The sequence below is a fragment of the Arvicanthis niloticus genome, chromosome 4 (assembly GCF_011762505.2).
Source record: "Arvicanthis niloticus isolate mArvNil1 chromosome 4, mArvNil1.pat.X, whole genome shotgun sequence".
NCBI classification, from domain to species: domain Eukaryota; kingdom Metazoa; phylum Chordata; class Mammalia; order Rodentia; family Muridae; genus Arvicanthis; species Arvicanthis niloticus.
Genome location: NC_047661.1, coordinates 115,081,147 through 115,099,762, shown reverse-complemented (window position 1 = coordinate 115,099,762; position 18,616 = coordinate 115,081,147). Strand labels below are relative to the sequence as shown.

Genomic DNA, 18,616 nt, shown 5'->3' with positions numbered 1-18,616 from the left:
AGCATATACAAACCATCACAAAAACCAAACAAAATAAGTCTTACTGGTGGGCTGCATATGAGGGTTGAGGAAGACAAAGCAATCAAATCTGTTTCCCAGGTCTTTGAGCCCAGTGAGGAAGACCTGGGAAGAATTTAGAACAGGGGTTTGGGCCCTGCTGAGTGGAACATGCATGAGACTTCAAGTGGACATGGTGAGCAGGCAGCTGCTCTAGTTTGACTCTCAGAAGAAGCATCTTTGGTCATCAGCAATGAGACAAGAGCAGAGCCAGAGCCTGGACAAGGTCATCTGTAGAGAGATGCATATCTGTAGAGAGATGCACATCTGTAGAGAGGAGATGCACATCTGTAGAGAGATGCACATCTGTAGAGAGATGCACATCTGTAGAGAGGTGCACATCTGTAGAGAGATGCACATCTGTAGAGAGATCATCTGTAGAGAGATACACATCTGTAGAGAGGAGATGTACATCTGTAGAGAGATACACATCTGTAGAGAGATGCACATCTGTAGAGAGATGCACATCTGTAGAGAGATGCACATCTGTAGAGAGATGCACATCTGTAGAGAGATGCACATCTGTAGAGAGATACACATCTGTAGAGAGGAGATGTACATCTGTAGAGAGATACACATCTGTAGAGAGATGCACTTGAAGGCTCTAGAATCACCAGCATCAAATCCAAGATAAAAGATCCAGCAAAGGAGACAGAGAGGAAACTTGATGAAACAGGAGACAGCCCATGAGAGTCTGACATCCTGGAAGACAAGGAAGTGGTTTAATATAAATCCCATTAAAGTATCCATGGTTTATCTTTATTAACTGACAAAATGATGCTAAGCCATGCCAGAGAAGAGTCTGCCTGGGGTAATGGACCATTCTACTGCATCCTTTCCTCTTTAGCAATTGATACGGAGATGGTGCTTTTATAATCTTGGAAAAGAAAAACAAAAACCGTTACTCTAAAAAAAGAAAGACTGTTCATTCTGTTTTCTACATCATACCTCCTTCTTTTATCCTGGCACATTTCTCTCTGTCACCTTGCTGGCACTCTTGAATAAAATTAATAACATGCAGCACGTTCTTGAACTAAATTTTTGTCTAATAAATTTGGCGTTTCAGAGTTATTGGATAGAATCCATCTTTGTTTTTGTTTTTGAAAGGGGATACTCTGTGCGATCTAGAAAATGATCTATGATAGCCATATTTTTGGATTTGAATGGATAAATGTATTAAATTTATAACAAGCCAAAGTAAAAGAATAAATAACAGCAACTAGACAGATAGCAAAACGTTATCAAATTGGACACTCAGAATACCCAGCAGCTTTCACAGTTCCGGAAAGTACTGTGTGCAGAATGCTGGAGAACAAAAGACATTAATGGTCTTACCCAGCACTGGAGCCTATGTGCTGCAGTACCAACCTGCCAGGCAAGATGGCTTGTTGGAGCAGCAGGGGCATGACTTTTATGTAGTAACTAATTGGATTTGGAGCCTGTTCCAAAAGAGAAAATTTCATGCCTAATACTGTAACTCTTGTCAAAAATCATGGCTGAGGAAGTCATAAGCCTGAGGATCTTGTTATCATTATTGTTTTGTTAACTGGTTATGCTGTCAAATTATTTTCTAAACAATGTTTGCACCCAGAGACCTGAGTTACCCTCAACCTTGATCAGGGAAGTTTCTTTTTGCAATGGGCAGTAGTTAAAGCAGAGACTCACAACTGGTCGAAGCGCCAAGAATAACAGAATGCTCAACCCTAAGCAGGACACCTATATCACCCCACCACCACCATCAAAGCTCAGGAACATCACAGAAAAGTAGGTAGAAGGAATGGAAGCACCAGAGTATGTGGCTGTGACATCTGCAAACTCAAAGCAGCTGCAGTTACCTGCACAAGATCAAGCCAGTTGAAATTCCATCATAGGCGGGATAGATGATCTCAAGCCCTGCCCCTAACTAAGGAACTATTGGAAGTTGAGAGTTGCTGATGAAGGGAGAATCATTGCGTCTGAAGGATATGGCTACCAATCAGAACCCCATGCTCCAGTGAGTAACCTCACTCTCATACACACATGGGCAGCTGTAACTGGAATTAGTAAGTTATCAGAAGGAAGGAAGGAAGGAAGGAAGGAAGGAAGGAAGGAAGGAAGGAAGGAAGGAAGAAAGGAAGGAAGGAAAGAAGGAAGACAGACAACAAATTAGGGGGTGAATGTGTTGAGAGGGGCACATGGGGAAAATGAATGGGGAAACGTAGGTTGGATATAATCATATTTCACTATTTGCCTCTATGAAATCCTCAAGAATAAAGAAAAAAGAGTTAACCCAGCAGGAACCAACGAGGGATGTCCCTTTAAGGCAGCCAGCTGATGTTCCCGGCAGAGTCCCATCCCCTCAGGTGAAGCTTCCAAGTAAAAGAAGGAAGAGCAACAAAAGGTGACATCATCAAACCAACAGCATGAACGTCCAGCAGAAAACAACCAAGGGAACACCCTTCAGGCGCCTGCTGGAGGTTCCCATCCATCGGCAGGGTGTGTTCTTTCTAAATAGCAACAGGTGGCAATGACAACATCAAACCCAGTGTTCCCAACAGTCAGCAGAAACTGGCTGGAGAAGTTGAGGTTGACAGCTGGAACTGAGCTTTTTTTCCCACAGCTGAATTCCTGGCTTTCTTCTCCCTCTGCAGTCCCTTTCCTATCATAAGTTAAACAATTGTGAAGCTGGTTGAAAATGGTTTACCTTCTAGCTGTTCTCAAGGACATAAAGTTTTTACTTCGGGGTTGTGCTGCTCTCTTCCCTCCCTGTCACAGAGTCAAAAAACAAAACAAAACAAAAAACAAACAAAAAACAGCTCATCTTCAGATAAGGGGCCTTGAAGGACACTTAGAGTCCAACCAGTCTGAGTCTGAAGAGAGGAGGTGGACAGCCATATTCTCACAGCTAGCTCCTCAGTGGGTTCAACCAACACATAGCAGTTGGCCAACCTGGTGTACATTACACAGGGTCTCTTCTTGGCTGACCTTAAAATCATGACCCTCCTACCTCACCTTCCATTGGAGGGTCTATCACACCAGACTGAGAGTGAAAATGAAAGTTCCTATGTATATAAAAAAAAAAAATACAAGGTAATTAATTAAATGAGAAGCTGTTTCCAATAAAATATTAAAGTTGATCTACTTTCTATAGATATGACATCACTCATTCCCCAACTAATAATAACTGGTCAATAGAATATCTGTGGTATATTCCATTCAGTAACTGTAAGAGAAATGTCAACCTGTCAACTCATGTTCATAAGCATGTTGGTAATCAAAAAAGTAACACAAAAATGTGTGCTCAGTCAGGGCTGACGGCACACACATTAAAACCAGCACCTGGAGGGCAGTGGCAAGTGGATCTCTGTGAGTTTTAGAGCAGTCTGGTAACACAGTGACTTCTGGGCCATCCAAGACTGCACAGTGAGACCCTGTCTAAAACACACACACACACACACACCACAAAAATTCCTAAATCCCAAACAAAAAATTTGCGATTATATTTCATTAACATTATTGGTAAAGATTAGCTTTCAAGAGGCTCAGTAAAGAGGATTCTTCTTGTCCCGATGATATGGATTCAGAGACTCAATTAGATCTGTACTAAAACTGTTTCCCACATAAACATCTACATGCAACTGGTGGCCCAGAATCAACACTTCCAGACTATCTGAAAGTAGCACAACGTTTCCACAGAGTAAACAGCATGTAACATTAAACCAATATAGCGCTATTTATCACCATCTCTAAGTGAAAATAATGCAAACATTTCTTCATAAACAATGGACATGCAGTGGTTAAATTTTAAAAGGTTTTTTTGTTCTTGTCACAGGCAGAAATAATTGTTAATAACGTTTCAAAACCAGTTGGTTGTTGTGCTCATATTTCTACAGAGTGGGATCTCCCTGTAACCATGACCTTGGTCAGTGTATTACTTTGTCAAACAAAAGAGAATTTAGCTTTTTAATCATACAATGCAGGCAGGACCTGGAGACCAGAGACCTGGAGACAGAGAGAGCTCAGATTAAATGGCCAGAGAACTACAAGGCTGTGGGAACAGAAAGCAGAGCGTCTCCTAATAGCAAATAAACAGGAGTAAACAGGTTGTGCAGCTTATTGAAGGGACAAAGCCTCCTTTGTAATAAAATAGATGATGATTATTATTTTTAGACAAATTCAAAGCAAAGACTTCTGCAGGAAATCGGGGCATTTTGAAAAATGGAATCACTGTGAATGGAATAAGATTACTGATGGAAATGTCAGGGAAACTCAGATGAGGGAAAATCAGGGGACTGTGGTCCAGACCATCATGTAGGATGTTCTTCCATGAGTCCATTTCTTTATTGTATTTACCCATTCATCCATCAGTTCAGCCGGTATAAGGCAGACACTAAGCAAGCAGTGAGGGATACATCAGCAAAAATAAATCAGCAAAGGGAGGTGTGCCTTCAGAGAACGGATCATTGTGGCAAACTTCACACCAAAGTAATAGTAATACCCATTGTTGTTTAAATTCAAATGAACTAAATACTAAAAGATAAGTTTTGAGACCCATTAAAGTGAACGTCAGAGGAATCTCAGAGTTGGAATCCTTCTTTGGTTATCCAAAGGAATTGACATTTTTAATGAAATCTTAAAGGTAAAAAAATATTACAGAGGTAAATGATCACTGTCAGCAGTTTTTTAGTTCAGAAGGAAAAGGGAACTGAATCATTTGTGGCTTAGTGAATATGTAACAGATATTTGTTCTATACCACTAGCTTAAGTGTAAATGTAGTTTGTTCCATTGTGTGAATTCCATCATGAATAGAATTAACACATACATGTATTATTTTTATAAAGACCTAAGTTGTGCTGGATACTCTGGCTAGAAGAAACTTCTCCTGTACTTAGTTCCCGTCCTAGTGTTTAACAGAGCTTGCCCCTCTCTGGGTATTCTAAGCATCACTAGAGCATTAGTCTGTATTTAGTACATGCTAGGTTTGCAGCTGGGGAGAGAAAGACAGACACGGTCTCTAATTTTATGGCATTTTTAAACATAGTATGAAGGTAAATTGTTTCAGATGCTCTAGACAACAATCTCCATAACAATATATAAGAATTATCACTTCAAAATATGTATTTTTTAATTGAGCATGTATTTTTGTGTGTGCACGTGTCCTCGTATGTGACTGTGCATGTGTATGTGTGTGTACAATAGTTCAGACACCCATCGAAGCTAAAGGTGTCAGATACCCTGGAACTGGAGTTACAAGCAGTTGTGAGCCTCCCTGTGTGGTTTCTGGGAACCAAGCTTATGTCTTCTGCAAAAGCAATATGTACCCTTAACCATTGACCCATCCTCCAGCCACAGAAATGATCATTTTACTGAGTTGTACGCTCATCAACATTTTGTATTATCTTTATTTGCTTTTATAATGAAGAGAAAAATTTAATAGGCCATTGGGTAATTCTGGGTTGAACTGTGTCTCCACAAGAAGACATCTGAAGGTCTTAATCTTACTACAGTAGAATGAGAGCTTATCTGGAAAAGGGATTTATGTGGATGTAGATAAGACAAAGGATCGTTAGATTGGGTGCTACACACCGTGATTGATACACTGTAAAAAACAGGAAGCTGGTTAAACATGGAGGTTTGTGTCTGTGACATCAACATTCGGGAAGGTGAAACAAAAGGATGAAAGGTTTGAAGCTATCCTGGGCCACAAAGCGAAGCTCTGTCTCAAAACTAAAGAACAAAACAAAATAAGAACATGGGAAATCTGGAGTTCAGTGGCCAAGCTTGTTTGGTACACAACCCCTCAGATTTGATACCCAACACTGTGGGGGAAAGAAAGAGAGGGAAGAGAGACAGGAGTGGGGAGGGCCAATGAATTCTGGGCCCAGAGCCACACACAGGGAGAATGTCCTGTGAAGATGAGGCCACAAGGACAGACGTGCAGCTAGAGTCCAGACAACACTGACTTCATCAACCACCGAAGGCTGAGAGAGAGACCAGAGAAGATTCTCCCCTAGCCAGCCCTGTGGATGCCTTTATCTGACACTCTGGCCTCTGGCACTATGAGAAATTAATTCCTATTGGTTAAAGCCACACAGTTGGTGGCGCTTTGTTATAACACCCTTAACAAGCTGGCTCTTAATTTGGGGCTTTCTGAAAACAGAGACAGAGTAAAGAAAAAGATGTAGGCGCTAATTCATCTGTATTTGACCCTTGTGTTCAGAATATTAATCTAGCTCCCAGAACTATCATGATTTCATGTTGGTTTCCTTCTCTGTATTGCCTTAGACTCAACAAAACCGAGGGAAACAAAGACTTTCAGCGGACAATGAAGCACACATTGCTGAATTTGGGTAATAAACTAGTTTTCAAAAATCATATAGGCTGGGGATGTGGCTCAGTCCTGTATCTGCAAAGTCTTGGGTTCAACATTCAGCCAGTACCTCCGGGAAAAAAAATGTACCAAATTAGATATGAATATAGATTTGTTTAGAATAAAATATGTAAATCATCAATATTACAATAATGATAAATACTATAAAGTTCCTACTGTGGTTTGATTGTGTTTACCAAAGTCCATGTGTTGGGACCTGAATCCCCCAAGCCACACTGCTGAGAGGTGTGGCCTTGAAGTATCGATTATTGTCACTATCAGGAGAGTGACTCCCACTAGGCCCCTTCCACTAGAGTGTGTTCTCTTGTCTGCCTGCTCTCCACCATGAGAGACTGCTGTGAGAACTTTCAGTAGATGGATCCTACAACCTTGAACTCCCCACCCTGTAGGAAAAAAAAGACTCTGTTCTTTATAAGTTACCCAGCCTCAGAAATCGTCATAGGAGCATAAAAAGTATGAAGAGTACCCCCGAATCTAGAAATATATATGATTATTTTTTAAATTCTCTGGTTCTCTTTTAGAATCCATCTTCTACATATTTTTGATGCATATTACTTTATCATCTCTTTAAGTTCTATCAATTTTGTAACAAGCCTTTCTATAGGATGAAAAAAACCGAATTCTCAACAGATAGTTTTAAAAATTAATTCTCATCTAGAATTGTTGGTCAAAATTTATATCATCTTATTGGCAGAACACATAAAGCATGTAACCACACATAGATACACTGTGACAGAACTGTGTCTAAATAAAATCTATTCTCAGTGATAGCCATAAAATATATTTGAGTTTATAATTGTACGTAACGCATCATTAAGCATGTTCCTGATAGGAAAGTTTCTGTCTTGAGAGCCTTGTTCTTTGCTTAGAGATGTTTCCCACAGAACAGCTTCTGGTTCTACTTAGCTTCTTCTCCTTCTCCTTCTCCTTCTCCTTCTCCTTCTCCTTCTCCTTCTCCTTCTCCTTCTCCTTCTCCTTCTCCTTCTCCTTCTCCTTCTCCTTCTCCTTCTCCTTCTCCTTCTCCTTCTCCTTCTCCTTCTCCTTCTCCTTCTTCTTCTCCTTCCTTCTCCTTCTCCTTCTCCTTCTCCTTCTCCTTCTCCTTCTCCTTCTCCTCCTCCTCCTCCTCCTCCTCCTCCTCCTCCTCCTCCTCCTCCTCCTCCTCCTCCTCCTCCTTCTCCTTCTTCTTCTTCTTCATGTCTCTCCATGCCAGGATGGGTAGGACATATTACTATCCTCTTCCTTCAGATGCCCTGGGAGCAGAAGCTGTACTAGACCAAATCAGCCAGAACTGTCTAACTATATAAGGAAATGACTGTGTCTCCCCTAACCATGTCCCACTAAACCAAATCCTAGTGTCCCTGTAGACTGCAGCTCGGCAGACGGCCAAAGTAGAAAGGCACAGCGACCAGTTGTGATCCAAGTATTCTACTTCAGGGAATGCTATAAAACTCTGTAACTGCATATGTGCCACGTGAGGCCTCAGCAGCAGCCGGCGCTCTAAGGGAGCCCATGATAAGATAGGCACGAAGCCCAGGTCTCACTATCTTCTTGTCAATCCTACCCCCTCACAAAGCTTAGCGAGTGGTCTCTGTGAATTTGCCACTAGTATGCTCTACATAAGTTAATGAAATTAATACATTAATTTTGGCGCATTTAGCCTTTGGCATCAGGGAATAAAGTTTAGTTGAGTCCTATGGGGTAAACAAGCTGTGGTGTGCAAGACAGAGAAGTAATGAGAGAAAAGTACAGAGGATGGATAGGGAGAGTATGGGTGGCTTTAGTAGTGTCCGAATGGAGGCAGACAATCCCTTCTTATAAAAGGCTAGCTTATTAAACAAATGTCAGTCCACGGAGTCAGAAGGCTCAGGGATCTGAGGTTTTAGCCACGATCAGAAATTTGAGTGAGAATTAGAAGCATGTACCTTATTATCATGCATGCCTTAGACTAAATCCTTTCCCTTCATGAGTTTGTTCATGGAGATTATATGAAGTTTTGTTTTTTAGCAATAATGACAATAGACTAGAATATGACCAAGTTTGGTATTAGCCACAGTGATCATATTAGTTTGTGGGCCTGCAGGATTCTGTTTGGTTTGTATTATTTAGTCCAAGCAAAGCCATCTGTGTTAAGGGAAGGTGAGTGGATAGCCATAAGACAGGCTTTGCAATGAGAAAGGGCAGGGCACTTTTGATAAATAATGAAAGGTTGGCAATGTGGTGTCTCTTCGACTCGACCATCATCACATGGTTTTCTAAAGCCAGTTGGAAAAGATTCCTTACTCTTCAGAAAGATGCGGTGAGTCAGGCTACTGAATAATCCAGGACACTGCATCCCAGGGCTCTTAATCACACCTTAAAATCCCTTTTAGCCACAGAGGGGGAAACTCTTCATGAGTTCTGGGGGTTAAAATGTGAACATCTTTGTGGTCCCAATGTAGAACCTTTTCAGAGTCGGCCACCTTTATCAGCCCTTCCTTATTCTACTGCAAGCGACAACTTAGGAAACATCTCGTTCCTAACCCTTGAAGGCAAGAACTTTCCCAACGTGATAGTGTGAAGGGCATGGGAAAGGCTTTTTTCATGATCATGATCTGATGGTGATGATGGTGATGGTGATGGTGGTGGTGGTGATGGTGGTGGTGGTGATGGTGGTGATGATGGTGGTGGTGGTGATGATGGTGGTGGTGGTGATGGTGATGATGACAACAAAGGTGAAGAGAAGACAATAATGATAAACAAATGATCAATATTAGTAAGATCTCTCCTCAGGAGATCTCTTGTTGATCTTGTCTGATTGACTGAATAGCCTGACCAAAAGATGAATAACAGTCCTCTGACTGTTATTTGTCTTGGCCTGAATTAAATGCTGGTTTTACAAGGAAACCAAGGGCATCAAAGTCCCCTTCCAGACTCAGAGGAGGTCCATCCCATTCATTGCTACTTTGCCATGTTGTGATTTCCTGATTTTATCCAAACATTTGGGATTTGGATGGAAGCCACAGTTTACCAAGGAACCCAGAATTCTTTTCACCTGCATGCCATTATTCAACTTTTAGTCTAACAAAGTCACTTTGAACTTTACATATCAAAGAGAAATCATTCTTTTTTAGAGTAACTTCAAAAGCAGCCCAGCATACATGGAGGAAGATGTCACAGCTGCAACTGAAACAGAGACCCAGGGGAACTCTTTTGGCAGGCTATCCCCACTGACTGGGGAGGCCGGGTACAGAAAATTATTGTTTTCCAGATAGGTGTTGGCTTCTACTAACATTCTTTCATCCTTTGCCATCGGAATTATTTATATTCACAACACCAATCTCAAACATGTTTCTCATTTCCTGTATTGTTCCAGGTCCATCACCGCGGCAGCTTTTTGTCTGTCACAGTAATGATTCAATAGGTGAGGGAATGAACAGAGGTGATGAGGCTGTGTAACCAGGTAGGCCAGATCTATGACGGTGTGGTTTTATCGATTCGGAGTAGGGTAGTGCATGCCTGTTGCTCTTAGCATGTGGGAGGCTGACGCAGAAGGAAACCAAGTTCAATGCCAGGCTGGGCTGTGCGTTGAGTTCCTTTCTCATGCCCCTCTTTCCTGAACTGGGGATGGGGAGTGGAGGACATGGTCCTACCTGTAACATCCCCAGGGCCTTGACACATTGCTCAGGGTTTCTACCCTTCCGCTTTGTCACCTAGAAATGTGAGTGATGGTACCTACCTTGTAACTTTATTGTAAGAATTTGAGATAATATATGTAAAGTCCATGAAACACTGAAGCAGGCAGTACTTCTCTCTCTCTCTTAGCAGGAATAATCAACCAGTGCTTTGCTCTTTGGGGATTACACAGCTAACCGTCCATAATCCACATGTGGTTGTTCTCTCTGCCAATCAGTTCCAGCACGAATTTTGAAAGTAAGTAGATTTTTCCCATGAGTTCCTTGCTTACTCCTGGCTGAGTTCCCACCCGCAATCTTGTGTGTGTTTATAAAAATGCAAACAACTTAATATGAAGTCATGGATTAAGCTAGCAGGGAGGGAGCTGTACAGCCACAAGCTAGATGCATTAAAAAACAAAACACAGGAGACATGTGGATCCTCTAACTTGCAGTTCCTTCCCTTCTTGGAAGTTACTTCACCAACAAGTTGCTGAGTTTGTAAGAGGTAAGCATTTTAATTTATTGCATTGATGGAGAAACAGAGTAAGCTGTTGTGTGGTTTTGCAAGCTTTAATTTCTTGACCTAACTCTGCAATCATGCCTCTGTATGAACACCAATATTAACTTCCACCCATCAGCCTTTCCTGACAACTAAAATATTTGCTGTCACTGGTTCAGCTTTGGATTATCAGATCAGCCCATGGCTGCCCCCAGTGCCTTCCTTGCCTCAGCCCCAGGAGAGGTGCACCAGTGGAACTGTAGCTAGTTGATGAGGTATCAGCCACTCCAAGAGTCTGAACCATGAGGTTAATGGAGACATGGCAAGATTAGAGCCGTGGAAGAAGGTTGGGATGTATGAGGGAATGCTTAAAATGCAGTGGTGGAAACCTGAAAACATGGGTCTTGGGTTGTCACTGAGAAAAGTAAAGCATAATAAATCCAGACAAAATTAAAAGTACAGGATTTCTAAATTAAAAATAGTACATGTTACGAAAGGCCCAGGCAAATGTTTAAGAAAAAATAGCTTATTAAGCATCCCTGAAATTTCCTGAGGCAGAAAAAAATATGGGGGCGGGGGCAGCACAAAAACAAAAGGCTTTGCTAAAGGAGCAAGACTGTTTCAGCATCTTCCCACCCTGTTAGGAAGGTCGAGGGGGCTGGTCATGTGGCTTTCTTCTTTGCTAACATTATCTATCACTGGGATAAAGTACAGAAACCATGAAAGCCACTATTTAAAATATACGAATCAATGCGTTTTTATTATATTGTGTGTTTGTCTGCTTTTTGTCACAATAATGAAATATCTGAGGAAATTAACTTACAAAGAGAAACATGAATTTTGGCTTCTGGCTCTCTAGCTGATGGTGAACCCCCACCCTATGGGATTCTGAAGAGAGCATCCATCAGGGTGGTGTGGAAAGATACCTACATCATAAGCCAGAACTCGAAGAGAAACAGAGTCCTCGGGACCCCTTTTGGGGACATCGCCCCAGTGCTTCTCCTACAAAGTCACACACACCTCCCCTGGTCTCCACACCTCCCAGATGCTCCACCCTGGGAACTAAGTTTTTAAAATTCTGGCAGGAAATCTGATCCAAACCATGAGACTTGGGTGTGTGGCTGTCACGATTTCAGGACGTTTTCATCATCTTTAAGAGAAAACCTAGACCTTTTATCAAGGACCTTCCTCACATCTCACTAGTCTTCACACATCCCTGCACAATCCCTGAGCTACTGCTTGGCTATAGGTTTCCTATTGTAGAGATTTCATTAAAATTGGATCACACAATCTGTCATATCCTGAGCCACCTTGCTTTCCCTGTTATGGTGTTCTCAAGCCTCACTCACAGGCAGCGTGTGTCAGTACATCACTTTTTATACTAGCTTTAACCTTGCAAGTTCTTCTAAAATGGCATAAGATATAGGCATTGAAAATGTGAAAATCATAGTTTGTTGTCCTTCAAAGTATCTCCACATGAACACGATTACATATGCTGTGCATTAAAACGATTGTAATAAAAAATCACACAATTATGTGGAGAAAAAGCTTATTCACAAGCAGTCTTTTGGTTTTCAGATCAGATAAAATTAAAGACGGAAAGAATGCATCTGAAGTAAAGAATACATATGTGTCCCTGTGGCTGTCACTGAACATATGTGACAAGAGTTGCAGGGTTAGAACAACTGTCTTGTTGGCTACCAGCAACGAGCAAGCAGAAGCCAACAAAATGGACTGTTGGCTCGCCACAGTGCTGAGACTCTGCCAACCAACCTGTGCCTGCCCTTGCCAACGACTAGGGGGTAGCTCTAATCCTTTCACTTAAAGCGAGCATTTGTAAGCCATGATAAATAACGTTATGTGCGTGTTTGGATGCTGGATCCTAAAGCACAGGGAAAGCATACCACCCAGAAATAACTCCAACGTGAAAATAGAAGGCAGAAATGCAAAACCAACTCAAAGCTTTGTCTGTCACCACGGAAGGAGTGACTATGACCGAGGCGGAGCGGGTGAGGCTGAAGGGGATACGAGCAGGCATGCTTGTGTCGGTAGAGGACACCTGGACGTGTTCTTGCATTCCGCCACTGTAATCATTACCATGTTATTAGGGTTGGTCTACCTTTCATTTTGCATTCCTGGTTTTAATTGCTAAAATACTGTCTCCTGTTTCTTTAACATAAGCTATTATTCCTCCCCTTGTGTGGAAGGTTTTTTCCCAAAATATGTTCATGAAATCAGATTTTCATTTGTCTGCATATGTCATTCATTCTAGACACGTCGAATGGTTCCTCTTCTTGTTACAAAGATTTTTGTTTCAGCCTGATGTTTATATCACATCTTGGTAATTTTTCCAAATTCTTGTTGAATTAAAGAAAAATGCATCCTCCTATCTATAAAATAGCTCAGAATTGCGCACTGTCTGTTGCGTGAGTTGGTTTCTCCACATTAGCCACATTATTATCTGTCCACAGTGAACACAAGCAATGGTGGCAGGAATCCTGGGCATGGTGACTCAGAGCCACACTGGCCAAGTTTCCGGGTGTTTACCCATTGTGGCCCTTCATGCCGTCCTATATAAGGCTCTGACATTGATCCTTATGATGAGATGCCATACGCCAAAATGCCATTAGACATGTGCTTATAAGACAGAGTTCCTTCCCACTTTTTTTTTCTTTTTATTCTAAATCTAGGTCCCACCCATGAGAGAAAACATTGCTTTCCTTGGTCTTTCCTTGGTCTGGATTATTTCATGTAATGTGATGATTTCTAGTCATGTCCAAACATCATGACTCCTTTTTTGTTTTTTTTTTTTTTGTTTTGTTTTGTTTTGGTGGTTTGGTTGTTTTTTTTTGTTTTGTTTTGTTTTTTTTGTTTTTTGTTTTTTTGTTTTTTTTTAATGTATATGATTACACTGTAGCTGTCTTTAGACATAACAGAAGAGGGCCTCAGATTCCATGGTTGTGAGCCACCATGTGGTTGCTGGGAATTGAACTCAGGACCTCTGGAAGAGCAGTCAGTGCTCTGAACTGCTGAGCCATCTCTCTAGCCCCAATTTCATTTTTCTTTCTGGCTGTATAAAATTCCATTGTACATTGTATGATGTTTTCTTTGTCAGGTCACCTGTTGATGGATATCTAGGCTCGTTCTTTCCCTGGCTATAATGATATATACAGCAGTAAACAGGGCTATATGTTTAATAATAAACAATAAACAGCATGCTGAACTGGCATCCTTCAGGTGTATACCCAACAATGGTATGTACGGTCTATTTTCAGAGTTTTGAGGATCTACCAGGCTGGTTTTTTGTTGCTGTGTATGGACAAGTAGCATCCCATTATACTGCTATATATTCCACTGAGTTTATACTTTCATCGACTGGATAGACACTTAAATTGTCTCTACTTCGTCATTGTCAAAAATATTATGGATGAATGTACATGTAGACATTTTGTGTGGACATGTGTTCCCATTTTTCTTGTCTGCATACCCAGCAGGGGGACTTCTAAGCCACAGGTAACCCTGTGCTTAACTAACAAACTGTCATGTTCTTCCCTTTACTTCACTAGCAGCCTAGAAGGTTCTCACATGCATGCCTTGTCATGTGCCCGACTCTTCTGGCTTCTTCTGTGTGACATCATAAGGGAAATGAAAGCACAGGCTTTGCTTTAGGGGTAAAGGGACTCATCGCTGTTAATGTTCAAAGAAAGGCTTAATGCCTACTTTACAGTTCTACTACAAACATAAGATGACTTTCTTTTTAAGGACAGACTAGAACAATTTGGATGGTGAGAGGGAACTCAATGTTGAGTGTGAAACACACACACACACACACACACACACACACACATTCTACATTACCACTCAGTAAATAGTCTGACGTCCCCAGCCCCTTGTGGTTCTCTGAATGCCTTTTCAAGTCCCTGGTTTGTGATAGGTCACTCTGAGGTGAAGCTGACATAGCACCACTGCTTGCTCCCACTGAACATACTTCCAAGTTGTCTTATTCTTTTTGGAAGAATACCTGTCTTGCCCAGTGGCCTGCCAGGCATTGGGGCAGCGTGACCTTGGCTGCCTCCCTCTGTGGCTCCAGCAGTTAACACATGTATGTACCAGATGGATTTGCTGACTGAAGTACTGAGGAGGATTTCCGTGAAGTTTTCTTGCTTACAAAGCCTTTTGGCGAGTGCATATAAATTAGTTTTCACTGAGGTGTGTGTGCTGTTGCTGAAAGCCCTCGCTGTATCCCCGCTCTCTGCCACACTTGAGAGGCAGCTTGTTTTTCCGGCACATTCCTCCGAGTCAGCTAATGCTCAGGTATTTGTCTGGAAACCGCTCCTAATCTTCCCGAACACGGGCCAGAGAGCAGCTGAGGCGGCTCTTCTGACATATGGGGAGCTCTGATCCTGTCAGTAACTCTCTCTTTTTTATAAAGTCTCTCCAAAGCAAAGCACTCTTTTCCCATCCTATGAAGCATTGGCTCCTACCTAATAAGGCTCAATTGTCTTGCCGTTCCTTTAGCAAGCAGGGAACCACCTGTCCAATTGAAATCAGAGATGTGGATGCCAATGTGTCTCCTTTTATGTAGACGTGTAGCTGTCAGATCAGGCTCAGAGGCTTGCCTTTAATGAAAACAAGTCATTTTCATCAATATGACTGCAGAATTCATATGAATACAGATACCTGGATCAAGTGATTGGCATTTCTATTCTCAAGCTCCTGCCGTCTTCACAGTGATTTACATGGCCATGCCCCTTCTCCCACATCAAGGCCTCTTCTCTCTACTCTCCAGCCCTGCCCCTTCTACGGCTCCTGTGCCAGAAATCTCACAGCAGGTTCTCATGTGCTTGGGATGTTTTATTTGACTAAAACCATATAATATTTTTCTATTACGGACCAATATTTACAAATTGGGAATTATCACATAAAAAATTTGGACGAGGCTTGCGGATATAACTCAGTGGGTAGAGTATTTCTCCAGCATTAGCGAGGCTCTGGTTTTGATCCCCAACCCTGCAGAAACTGGGAGTGTGGTCCATACCTGTAATCCAAGCACTTGGGAAGTAGAGGCCAGAGAACAGAAATTCAAAGTATCCTTGGTTATATAGTGAATTCAGTGCCAGACTGAGCTACATGAAACCCTGTCTCAAAATATAAAAGAAAAGGAATAAGTTCTATTTTTTTTCCACTAACCAGACTGAATAGTAACCCTAAAAGCCAACATCATAATCATAGCATAGCCACACAGATGGTTCCCAGTCACCCTTATCTTCTAGTGTGCACAGCCTCCTCTTAAGTGTGGACTGAATTCTGTGGCACTGCTCCCTTTCTCTCTTCTTCCCTCTCCCTCTCCCTCCTTCTCCCCCTCTCTCTCTCTCTCTCTCTCTCTCTCTTTTTTTAATATGTAAGCCTGGCTGGCTATCCTGGAATTTGCTCTGTAGACCAGGCTGGCCTCAAACTCACAGAGATCTGTCTGCCTCCGCCTCCGCCTCCGCCTCCGCCTCTGCCTTCCAAGTCCTGGGACTAAAGATGTGTGTGCCCCCACCCTCCCATTGTGGCTCACTTCTAATTAACAGAACACAACAACTACAAGATGTCATGTCTAAGATTATGTCACAAAAGAATGAATTCCATTTGCTTCGTCTTCTGTTTGTCAAAAAGGAAAAAAAAGTTAGTGCTTATTTGGTAAACTGGACCCTTCAATTTAGCTAAACTTGGAAGAGAATCAGAAAATATGGAACCTGAGGAACAGCGGTGAACAATCAGTAATCATGGGGTCCTGAGGCCAGTGGGCTCAGGGGTGGGGTAAGAGGTCTGGTGTTGGCTATAAACACAAATCAGAAGTCTTGCTGTCCATAGTTGGCAATAGTGGTCTTCTATCTGACCTTACCATTGCTGCCCCAGAGTGTTCTATGGGTCCATCCCATCTGTGCACTCTTTCTCCTTCCCGGGGACCATGTGCTTGCTATCTAGTTCTAGTCTGAATGTGAAATGTTTTCTGACAGGTGACATGTTTGGTCTTCAGCCAGTGGTGCTGTTTTGAAAGGTTGTGGAATCTTCCCTAGAAGGTCACAACAGGAAGTGAAAGATGGTGCTAAACTCCAGGCAGCTGCCACAAAGACTCGTGATGAAATTTGCAAGTGGCTCTACCCTGGTAAGACCACAGACACCTGGGCTGTGGCCGTCTCACAGGCTATAGACAAGAGAATCCTAGCCAGGATCCCTGACCCACAGAAACTGTAAGAAAATATGTGCTTGTTGTTTAAATCCCGTAAGTTGAGGGTAATTTTTTTTTTTTTTTTTTTTTTTACACAGCAGTAGATAACCAACACAGTAACCATTTGTCACCCTTGTCCCACACTGTGAAATGTTTTGCCATCTATTTGATATCCCCATCAGCATCATCCCTCAGTCCACCTCTGGGCTGTAGGAGACGCCTCTGCATTCATGTCTCCTCCTTCACTCTCGTCCTGATGGCTCAATCCCTCAAGTTGTCACGACCGGACTGTAGCCGCTGGATCATAACTCCTCTGATTTTGGCCTCACTCACCTCCAATCCAGCCCTTCACACTGAAACCTGACATGCTTCCTCAGCTCCGTCCAGGAAAGCATCCTCACCTGTAACCTCCCTTCTAAAGGCCTCTGGGAGTTCCCAGCTAGCCTCACATTCCAGCTGTGCCTTTCTGTCTCCCCACCAATGCTAAATGTGCCTTGCTACCATTCCCTGTGCATCCTGGGTCCTGCCTGCAATCAAACGTCCTTCTGTCCCCACACTGCTTGGTAACATATACCTCATCTCTCCAGAGCCACCTGCTCCGTGAATCCATTAATAAGTCATGTCCTAGGTAATTAGCTACGGCTTCCTGGTGGCTGGTAGCCTCCGCTCTTCTGCTTACTCATGCTCGCTGCCTTACTGCTCTCACTTGGAGATCAGCTCAGCACTTCCACCCAGCATTGTGCCCAAATGTGTATGGGGATGGGGGGGTACAAATGACAACACAAAGCTATGCCAGCATTTTCCTCAAAGCTATCCTCTAGCCATTCTGCCACTTGGAACAGAAGCCTCTCCACTGTCCCCTTTCTACTCATCCTTCAAGCTACAGCTTAAACGACACTCCTAAAGAGGCTGTTTCCAGCCCCTGAGATGACCATGATACCCTTTGGTAAGGGGGTATGGTTGCTATTACATGCCAGTCCAGTGGCTAGATTATATTCTACCTCATTTCACTTCTATTATTCAGCCTTGCTTATTGTACTGGCTGATTTTGTGTGTCAACTAGACACAAGCTGGAGTTCTCACAGAGAAAGGAGCCTCCTTTGAGGAAATGCCTTCATGAGATTCAGCTGTAAGGCATTTCATCAATTAGTGATCAAGGGGGGAGGGCCCATTGTGGGTGGTGCCATCCCTGGGCTGGAAGTCCTCAGTTCTATAAGAAAGCAAGCTGAGCAAGCCAGGGGAAGCAAGCTAGTAAGTAACACCCCTCCATGGCCTCTGCATCAGCTCCTGCTTCCTGACCTGCTTGAGTTCCAGTCCTGACTTCCTTTGGTGATGAACAGCAATGTGGAAGTGTAAGCTGAATAAACCCTTTCCTCCCCAACTTGCTTTTCGGTCATGATGTTTGTGCAAGAATAGAAACCCTGACTAAGACACTTATCTCTAGTTTACATATGGAGAAATTGAGACATTTGATCCCAGGCAATCTAACTTGGGATTTGTGAACCTGATCAATTTAATACCTTCTGGTTACTCCCCTCACCCCACATATGCATACAAGCATGCTATGAATAAGAATTTTATAAAAGGCCCAAGTTGTGTTCCTGAGAGCAACTAAGCATGTGAATGCTGGAACCCCAGTATTATACTGGGGTCCTTGGCCATGGGGCACAACTCTGTGCGTCTCACCTCAAGTAGCCAGACAAGTTGGCATCCTTTGTGACAAGATCAGGTGTGTGCAGCTCAGCAGTGCTAAGGCTTCTTGCCTAAAGTCATCTCTTTTTTTGATCAATGGTTCCATGTAACCCAGAACACTGACATTTGG

General features: G+C 42.6%; 1 long non-coding RNA gene across 1 annotated transcript; it reads left to right on the top strand.

Annotated features, from left to right (window-relative positions):
• The first annotated feature begins 9,779 nt into the window (after positions 1-9,779).
• On the top strand, positions 9,780-12,954 carry LOC143441922 (uncharacterized). Its single transcript, XR_013109674.1, has 3 exons — positions 9,780-9,867; positions 10,230-10,337; positions 12,159-12,954. It is a non-coding gene; the product is annotated as an uncharacterized LOC143441922 (long non-coding RNA).
• The last annotated feature ends 5,662 nt before the right edge of the window (positions 12,955-18,616 follow it).